Raw genomic sequence first — 10,158 nt, forward strand, 5'->3', positions numbered from 1 at the left:
AATGGAAATTTTACGGGTGAGTGCGTTAAATTATAAGGCACAAAAAGAAAATGACTCCCCCAGGCACAACAGAATGCTTCAATACACGAACTCACATAAAGAATCTTGCAAACCAAATCCAAAAACTATATATATATATATATATATATATATATATATATTTACGGCCTCAAACATCTCATAATACCTTCGCGCTTTAGTTTGCCCTCTATTATTTATCTTGTTTCTCTCCATGAAATTCAATTGAATTCAGTTGTTGTCTTAAATTCATGCTTATTCATTTTCTAAGCTTCCTAAATTCATGCTACGTTATATTCTAATCACCCAGAATTCATTGCTCTTTTAAAAATTACGATTTATGCATTGTTGTCTCTCAAATATTTAAAATCTACAATTAAATGCCCTATCTACTCGCTGGCGGTAACCCGCCCTCCCGCCCCCTCCACCGGAAGTTCATTCCTCTGTCATCCCACCCCCTCCACCGGAAGTTCATTCCTCTGTCATCCCACCCCCTCCCCCGGAAGTTCATTCCTCTGTCATCCTGTCAACCTCGGCTGCCTCCCAGAACCCATCTAGTGGCCTTGGCCATCCTCTCCCCTACCTTTGGGTAGCGCATTAAGTTTGAGAAATGTTTGCAGGTTGTAGGTACTGTTTTGCTTATGAATTCTTCCAATTGCAAGTTTTCTTTTCAGGTACACGACACTGCTTTTCCCCTTCCCAGGCTACAGGCCCACACCCCCAACACCCATACTGTTAGGATTGGCACTCTCAACGTCGGCACGCTGAAAGGTAGATCTGGTGAAATTGTTGAGATGCTTGAACGGAGACGCGTAGATATGTGCTGCATCCAGGAAGTAAGATGGAGAGGAGGATCTGCGAGGTTCCTCACAGGCAAAGAACACAGGTACAAGATTTTCTGGGCAGGGAACACTAACGGGGTCGGGGGCATAGGAATACTTCTAGCGGAGAAATGGGTGGATAAGGTAATCGAGGTCGTTAGAGTAAGTGACAGAGTACTTAAGATCAGACTAGTGCTTCATCATAGATTAGCTACTGTCATCTCAGCCTATGCACCTCAACCGGGGCTACCAGATGGTCTGAAAGACCAATTCTATGACACCCTCTTGCAAACTACCTCGTCGACGAGTGACAGGGACCTTCTCTTTGTGGCTGGAGACTTCAACGGTCATGTCGGACGTCGTGCTGGGGGCTTCCATGGCATACATGGAGGCTATGGCTTCGGTTCCCGCAACGAGGAGGGAACCAGACTGCTGGAGTTCTGTGATGCAACCGATCTTATGGTTTGCAATACCAACTTCAGGAAACCTGCCAGTCACCTAGTCACCTACCGCTCCGGCAGACACTCTAGCCAAATCGACTACATCCTCGCCAGAAATAGGGAAAGAGGGCGGCTTATAAATGCCAAAACCTACCCTGGCGAAGAATGTACCCCATAACATAGATTAGTAGGTAGCGACTTTGGGATCAAGGCAAAATGAGTGCCCAGAATTAGACAGGCTTGGAGAAGAAGGGTGTGGAAGCTTAAAGACCCTGCAAACGGACAGAGACTTAGAGACAAGTTACTTGAAGCATTTAACGAAATAGAAGGGGATATAGCATCATACAACGTGGAAGACAATTGGAGATTTCTGCGGGACAACCTGTTGAAAGCCACCGACCAGATTTGTGGGTGGTGTAAGGTCCCCTCCTGACCCAGAGTAACGTGGTGGTGGAACAAGGAGGTAGACAGGGCTATTAGACAAAAGAAACTGGCTTGGAAGGACTGGAAGAACGGTGGTAGCAGGGAATTGTACCAATGTGCCAGAAGGGAGGCTAGGCGACAGGTTTATTTAGCCAGAGGGGAAGCAGATAAGGAAAGATTTGCCAATGTTCTGCGCCGTGAGGACCAAAGACTCGAGGTATTTCGTGTTGCAAGACAGTGTAGGAGAGAGAATAGTGATGTTGTAGGAGAGAAATGTGTTCGCATGGATGATGGTACGCTTGCATTAAATGAGGATGCAAAGAAAGAGGTCTGGAGATGCCACTACGATAGATTGCTTAATAAAGAGAATGAATGGGAGAAAGAGAGCCTGCCGTATGTCGACCCAATAGAGGGACCAGCTATCCGAGTTGATAGTACCAGGGTAGATAAAGCAATTAAGAGTATGAAGACCGGGAAAGCCCCCGGCCCATCAGGAATCACTGCAGAGATGCTCAAAATATCTGGCAGTGTTGGCTATAGCCTAGTCACCCGTATTACGAACCGGGTGATACACGAAGGAGTCATACCCAATGACTGGTGTAGCAGCATCATAGTCAACTGCTACAAAGGTAAAGGGGACGCTTTAGATACAAATAATTACAGAGGCATCAAGCTGTTAGATCAGGTTATGAAAGTTACAGAGAGGGTCATAACCCAACTAATTAGGGAGCGAATCAATTTAGATGAGATGCAGTTTGGGTTCGTGCCAGGTAAAAGCACTACTGATGCCTTATTTCTAGTGAGACAGTTGCAGGAGAAATACCTAGCTAAGGATAAACCTCTGTACCTGGCTTTCGTTGACATGGAGAAAGCCTTTGACAGGGTCCCCCGATCCCTTATCTGGTGGTCAATGAGGAAACTTGGGATAGAAGAATGGTTAGTGAGAGCTGTGCGAGCCATGTACAGAGATGCTGCCAGTAAGGTGAGGGTTGGAAATGAGTACAGCAATGAATTCCGGGTAGAGGTAGGGGTCCACCAAGGTTCCGTCCTCAGCCCCCTATTATTTACCATAGTCCTCCAGGCAATCACAGAGGAGTTCAAGACAGGTTGCCCCTGGGAGCTCCTCTATGCTGATGACCTTGCCCTAATTGCGGAGTCACTATCAGAACTAGAGGAGAAGTTTCAGGTGTGGAAGCAAGGTCTAGAATTGAAGGGCCTTAGAGTCAACCTAGCTAAAACAAAAAATCCTAATAAGTAGGAAGGTAGATAAAACACAAACCCCTTCAGGTAGATGGCCCTGCTCAGTATGTAGAAAAGGAGTAGGTAGTAACTCTATAAGATGTACCCGGTGCAAGCTATGGACACATAAGAGGTGCAGCAACATCAAAGGCAGGTTAACTAGCAAGTTAGTTTTTGTTTGTGGCAGATGTTCAGGTGCAATAAAGACTGCAAACAAACAGGAAACAACTTCTATCTCATTCCAGGGTGAAAAACTAGAGGTAGTCGATAGCTTCCGCTATCTGGGCGACCAAGTTAGTAGTGGGGGTGGGTGCGCTGAAAGTGTAGCTGCTAGAATAAGAATAGCCTGGGCAAAGTTTAGAGAGCTCTTACCCCTGCTGGCGACAAAGGGACTCTCACTCAGAGTAAAAGGCAGACTGTATGACGCATGCGTACGAACAACCATGCTACATGGCAGTGAAACATGGGCTGTAACTGCTGAGGACATACGTAAGCTCGCAAGGAATGAAGCCAGTATGCTCCGATGGATGTGTAATGTCAATGTGAATACCCGTCAGAGTGTAAGTATCTTGAGAGAAAAGCTGAACATTAGAAGCATCAGTTGTGGCGTGCAAGAGAGACGATTGCGCTGGTATGGACATGTGGTGAGAATGGAGGAGGATAGCTGCGTGAAAAAGTGCCACACCCTAACAGTTGAGGGAACCCGTGGAAGAGGTAGGCCCAGGAAGACCTGGGCTGAGGTGGTGAGGCAAGACCTTCGTACATTGGGCCTCACCGAGGCGATGACTACGGACCGAGACCTTTGGAAATGTGCTGTGCGTGAGAAGACCCGGCAAGCCAAGTAAGATCGTTGCCAGTGCCCCTGGACTGGTTCTTGTGCGGGTGGCACATGAGATGCACCATTTTGAGCGTGGCCGTTGCCAGTACCGCCTGACTGGCTCCTGTAGGATTTTCGAGCGAGATCGTTGCCAGTGCCCCTGGACTGGCTTGTGCGGGTGGCACATAAAAGACACCATTTCAAGCGTGGCCGTTTTCGTGCGGGTGACACGTAAAAGCACCCACTACAATCTCTGAGTGGTTGGCGTTAGGAAGGGCATCCAGCTGTAGAAACTCTGCCAAATCAGACTGGAGCCTGGTGTTGCCATCCGGTTTCACCAGTCCTCAGTCAAATCGTCCAACCCATGCTAGCATGGAAAGCGGACGTTAAACGATGATGATGATGATGATATATATATAGTTCAAAAAAACAAAAAAAACAAAGTGAGGACGTGATATGGATAGTGTTATTGGACGCTCAGGAAAGGAAAGAGAGAGTGTATGACGTTTCGGGCGTAGCCCTTCGTCGGAAAGATGGAAAGTTCGGAGAATGGAAGAACGGAGAAAGAGGAAAATGGTACCGATGCCCACGAGGTTACATTATGAAAAGACCGGAAGAGGAGGTGGTGGGGGAAAAGTTCTTTCTAAGACAGGAGAGTGAAAAAGGGAGATGAATATCTGTGCGTGTGCGGGAGTCTGCGAGTGTGTGTGTGATAACAGAACGTGTGGTGTGTGCGTATGTATGTGTGTGTGTGTGTGTGTGTGTGTGTGTGTGTGTGTGTGCATGGTTTGGTGGTTTATCTGTTAGTGTGTTTGTGTGTGTGTTTGTGTGTATGATGTAGTGGAAGAAATTAGTAGCAGGACTGGTTAGTGGACGCTAAAGACAGTGTAGGTAGAAGGTCAACAGGTGGTTATTTGAGTGTGTGTGTGTTCGTGTTTGTGTGGGGTTGTAGGTGTTAGGTACGTGTACGTGTGTGTGTGTATTTTGTATGTGCGCGTGTGTGTATGTGTATGTTTTCTGTGCGTGCGTGTGTTTGTGTGTATGTGTATGTTGTGTGTATGTGCGTTGCTGTGTACGTGTTTGTGCGTGCGTTTGCTATTGTATATGCGTGTGTTGTTTATGCCCATGTGTGTGTGATTGTATGCGTGTCTGTGTGAGTGTGTAGTGTTGGTGAGAAGTGGGTGTGTGCGTGTGTGTGTATGTGTGTGGATGTGCGTGTGTGTGTGGCATTGTGAGTGTTAGGTACGGGTGTGTGTGTGTTTATGTGTGTCTGTATGTGTGTTTCCGTGTGCGCGTGTGTGTATATTTTTGTGCGTGCGTGTATGTGTATATTGTGTATGTTTTGTGTGTTATGTATGTTGTGCGTGCGTGTGTGTTATGTATGTGAGTGAGTATTGTGTATGTGAGAGGTGTGTGTGCATGTGTGTATATGTGTATGTGTGTTGTGTATGTGTGTGTGTGTGTGTGGTTCTATGTATGTGAGAGGTGTGTATGTGTGTGTTTATGTGTGTGCGTGCGTATGTGTGCCAGGTATGTGTGTTATTTTGTGTGTGCACTCCTGTGTGTATGTGTGTGCATGTGTATGCGGCTGTGTATGTAGGCGTGCGCGTATATATGGGTGTGTGTGTGTATATATGTGCGTTCGGCTGTGTGTGTGTGAGGGCGCGTATGTATGTTTGTCATGTATGTGGGCGGTATATATGTAAGGTGTGTGGGAGGTGTGTGTGTAGGTGTATGGGAGGTATGTGTGAATGGGGGTATATGTGGGTTATGTGTGCAAGGGTGTGTATGCTTGGGTGTGTGTGTGTGTGTATGTTTGCGTGATTGTTAGCGTGTGTGTGTATGCGCAAGTGGGCGTGTGTATGGGTGTGTGTATGTGTGCGTGTAGGTAGGGGTGAGATAAAAAGTGGAAAAAAGTAGTGAGTGTAATAAGAGAATAATGGATATAATGTAAAGGGGACGAGGGGGGGGGTAAAAAAAAATAAAGAAAATAAAAAATAAAGAAAAGTGTTGCAGGGACGTAAAGGGGAGAGTCATAAGGAAGAGAGGGCTGCGTTGAGTCCGAAGGGGAAAGAAGAATTAAGGTTGAAAATGTAGCGTTGCTCCAAGTGGAGTCGCGAGGGAGTGGACCCATGGTGGAGGGCGAGGCCAAAAACGGAGATGTTAGAGGGGGAGTGGTTGGCCAAGTGGAAGTGACGGGCGACGGGGGAGTCCGAACCTAGCCGAACGTCCCTTAGGTGTTCGGTGAAACGGTCGGCCAGCCGGCGGCCCGTCTGCCCCACGTAGAGTTGGTTGCATAGGGTGCATTTGATGCAGTAAATAAGGTTGGAGGAGGTGCAGGTGAAACTGTGTGGAATGTGAAGTGTTTGTAGGTTCGATCCAGTGACAAAGGTAGTGTTGGTGATGAAGGGGCAGGTGTGACAGCGGGATCTGGAGCACGGGAAGGAGCCGGGTGGGGGTGGGGAGGAAGAGGAGAAAGTACTGCGGACCAGTAGATCGCGTAGGTTGCGGGCGCGTTTGAAAGCGGATAGGAGTGGGTTGGGGAAAATGGGGTGGGTAGTGGGATCGAGCTGGAGGCGACGGAAGGCCCGTAGGATCCTCCGACGAAGGGGTAGGGTGGCAGGGTGGAAACGGAGTGGGAAGGGGGTACGGTTAGGGGAGTGGTGCGGTCGATTCGACGAGCGCGGGCGAGGGCGGATTGGACAAGGTGGGAGGGGTATCCTCGATGCATGAACAGACGAGCAAGATACTGGGATTGGGTCTCGAAATCCTGGTCCAGGCTGCACAAACGTCGGAGGCGGAGGAACTGGGAGTAGGGGATGGCTCGTTTGGTGTGGAATGGATGGGAGGAGGAGAAGTTGAGGTAGAGGTGGGAGTCAGTGGGTTTGAAGAAGGCGGAGGTAGTTAGAGAGTTGGAGTGGGGGTTGATGGAAAGAGAGATGTCGAGGAAGTTGACAGAGGTGTCAGAGATGGTAGAAGTAAAGTCAAGAGCAGAGAGGAAGGAGATGAAAAGGCAGAGCTGTTCGCGGGAGAGGGAGGTGGCTCCTATACAGTCATCTATGTAGCGACCGTATAGTTCCGGGGTCGGACCGGAGAATTGGGAGAATACTTGGGCCTCAATGTAACCAACAAAGAGGTTGGCGTAATTGGGCCCCATTCTCGTCCCCATCGCGACCCCAGATTCTTGTTGGTAGGTATCTCCGGCGAACGTGAAGCAGTTGAGGGTGAGGACGAGTTCTGCCAGACGAAGCAGGGTAGGGGTGCTAGGTGTGGGGTCAGGGCGGCAGTCAAGGAAGTATTGGAGGGCTGAGAGACCATCGTTGTGTGGAATCACGGTGTATAGGGATTTGATGTCCAGGGTGAAGAGGAGGTGTGAGGGCCCGGGAGGGAAAGAAAAGGAATTGAAGAGGCGAAGGGCGTGGTTGGTGTCGTGTATGTGGGATGGGAGGGCAGCAACTAACGGGGATAGGATATGGTCGAGGTATTTTGAAATGAGTTCGGTGGGGCAATTGCAAGCAGAGACAATGGGGCGGCCAGGGTTGTTAGGTTTGTGGATCTTGGGAAGGAAGTAGATGGAGGAGGTGCGGGGTGTGCGGATGATGAGGTTGGTGGCAGTAGCGGGGAGAGCAGAGGAGGAGATGAGGTCATGGATTGTGGAGGACACAAGCCGTTGGTAGGAGGGGATGGGGTCGGAGGGGAGGAGGCGGTAGAAGAGGGGATTGTGAAGCTGGCTGAGCGCTTCTCCCTTGTAAAGGTCCGCGCGCCACACCACCACTGCTCCACCTTTGTCCGCCGGCTTGATGACGATGTCGTCACGGCGGCGGAGATTGCGGAGGGCGACCGATTCGGCCCGGGTGAGATTGGTCCGGAGGGGTCTTTTTTTAAAGTCGAAACGCTCGACCAACGCCTTACAGTCATCCACGAACAAGTCTAGGCTACTGAATTGGCCTGTCGGCAGCGTCCAGTTGGATGGGCGGCGTCCCAGGTCCGAGAAGTAGTCCCGATTGTCGGGACGCTGTGTTGACGTATGGAAGGACGCGCACAGTTTGATGCGGCGCAGGAACTGGCTGACATCAGTGCGAGTCCCGAATTCGTCACAGTGGGGCGTGAGAGGCGTGAAGCGGAGGCCCCTACCAAGGAGCGAGCGCTCAGCGGCGGACAGGGGGAGATTGGGTGGTATAGTCACAACCGTGTGAGGAAGCGGGGTGGTAGGGTGAGTAGGGTCGGGAGGATGAGGTGTAGAGGTGGGGGAGGAGGGGGAGGGGAGGAGGAGGAGGGGAGGAGGAGGAGGGGAGGAGGAGGAGGGGAGGAGGAGGAGGGGAGGAGGAGGGGTGGGATGGGGTTGGGTGGGGGTGGGATTGTTGGAGGTGTGGGGAGGTGATGGCGTGGGGTTAGGATGTCCGGGTGGGAGGAGTGTGAGTGTGTGGAATGGGCGGTGGAGGGGGCATGGAATCGGGAGGGGGAGCTGAACAGGAGGGTGTCAGGGGTGCGGAAAGGTGGGGGTTGAGGAGGTGGTGGAGTTTTTTTATTTTTTGTGTGTGAGGAAATTGTGGAGTTGGTGATTGAGATTAAGGAGGAAGCGGAGGATAGGTTGGGTGAAGGGTTGAGGGCAGAGGGAGGAGAGGAGGTAAGCTTGGGAGAGTTGGTGGTCAACGGAGTGGAGGAGGGAACGGGTGGAACGGATGGTGGCACGGATGATGAGGCGGGAGGTGCGGGCAAGGGTGGGCTCGATGAAGGGGGAGGAATAGGGGGGAGCGTGGAATTTCAAGAGGAAGCCACGGGGTATGACGTGATGGCGGAGACAGCGGCGGAGACAGCGGCTGAGAAAGTTGAGATGGCTCGTGTGGCGGGTCTTTTTGAAGAGCAAGTAAGAGAGGTTTTTTGTGGGTTGCAAGCATTGTGGGGGAAAAAAAGAAAGAAAACGGCGAAGAAGGGACTGAAGATGTTGGAGGAAGGAGTGAAGGTCAGGCATGGTGAGAGGATATGAATGTCGGTGTGGGTGTTATTAGTGGCGAGACAAGGGAAGGACGAGAAAGGTAGAAGGAGAACAGATAAAGGTGAAACAAGTCGAAAAAAGTGGAAAAAAGTGTAAGAGTCACGGACAAATTTTGCTGATGTACAATCAAGGTTCAGGAAAGGCAGATCCAACGGGAACAGTAATCCAAGGTAACAAGAGATTCCGGCAGTTGTGTACATCAAATCCAATTGAAAGGCCAATATATATATATACAGGAGTGGCCAACCCTGTATGTATATGTATCAGTGGTTTGGCAAAAGAATAAAAACCAGGCTTTTATAATGTAAGTATTGGGTTCGATTCGTTTGACGAAAACCCTTCAAGGTGGTGCTGTAGCATGGCCGCAATCAACAAGATAACGAATAAAAGGGGCATAACTACAGGGTTTTACTCCCCAGACTTTGGGAGGTCATAACTTTCAGAAAAATGAATATTTTTTTATGAAATTTTCTATGCATATAGTATTTACTATGTAGAATCCGAATATACAAAAATTTCCGGTGAAAGTGTTTTGGAATGGGGGTGGGGGACAATTTTCGGAAATTCCAACAGAGTCCACTTAAATTCTTCTTAACTTCCAGAAACATTAATATTTTTTCGTGAAATTTTCTACAAATATACCTTGATGTATGTACATTTCGAGCATGTAGGAATTTTGAAGGAAACAACTGCAGGTTATTTTTGAGAAGCGTTCCCCACTCGGTGGTGTTTCGGAGCAAGTCGTCCATATTTGTTTCATTTTTCTCTATTATGTGCGTATGTGCATCCGTAGATTTCTAGACAGTGAAGAGAAGCCGTCATAAGAAAACTTTCGTTAAAAATAACATGCACACGATTTTTTTTTCTCAATAGAAGTAAATTCCAAAGTAAACGTTTCTAGTAGAGAAGTAGAAGAGAACAGGAGCAAAAATAGGAATATACACGCACGGTTAAATATAGAAACTATCACAGTGTCGCTTCCCGAAGAATTTTAAAATGTTAGCTTTCCGAAACTTTTTTTTCAATCTTGCAAAAACACGAAGATTAAGAATAAACAGAAAAAGTACACAAATATATTTTACACACCTGTCGTATACGTCGGTTTTGGTTTTTTTCACTTTAAAGCTGGATTAATCCCAACAAAGTAACATAACCACCTTTAAAGTGAAAAAAACCAAAACCGACGTATACGACAGGTGTGTAAAATATATTTGTGTACTTTTTCTGTTTATTCTTAATCTTCGTGTTTTTGCAAGATTGAAAAAAAAGTTTCGGAAAGCTAACATTTAAAAATTCTTCGGGAAGCGACACTGTGATAGTTTCTATATTTAACCGTGCGTGTATATTCCTATTTTTGCTCCTGTTCTCTTCTACTTCTCTACTAGAAACGTTTACTTTGGAATT

The sequence above is a fragment of the Octopus bimaculoides genome, chromosome 3, assembly GCF_046866305.1.
Source record: "Octopus bimaculoides isolate indiv1 chromosome 3, ASM4686630v1, whole genome shotgun sequence".
Lineage (NCBI taxonomy): Eukaryota > Metazoa > Mollusca > Cephalopoda > Octopoda > Octopodidae > Octopus > Octopus bimaculoides.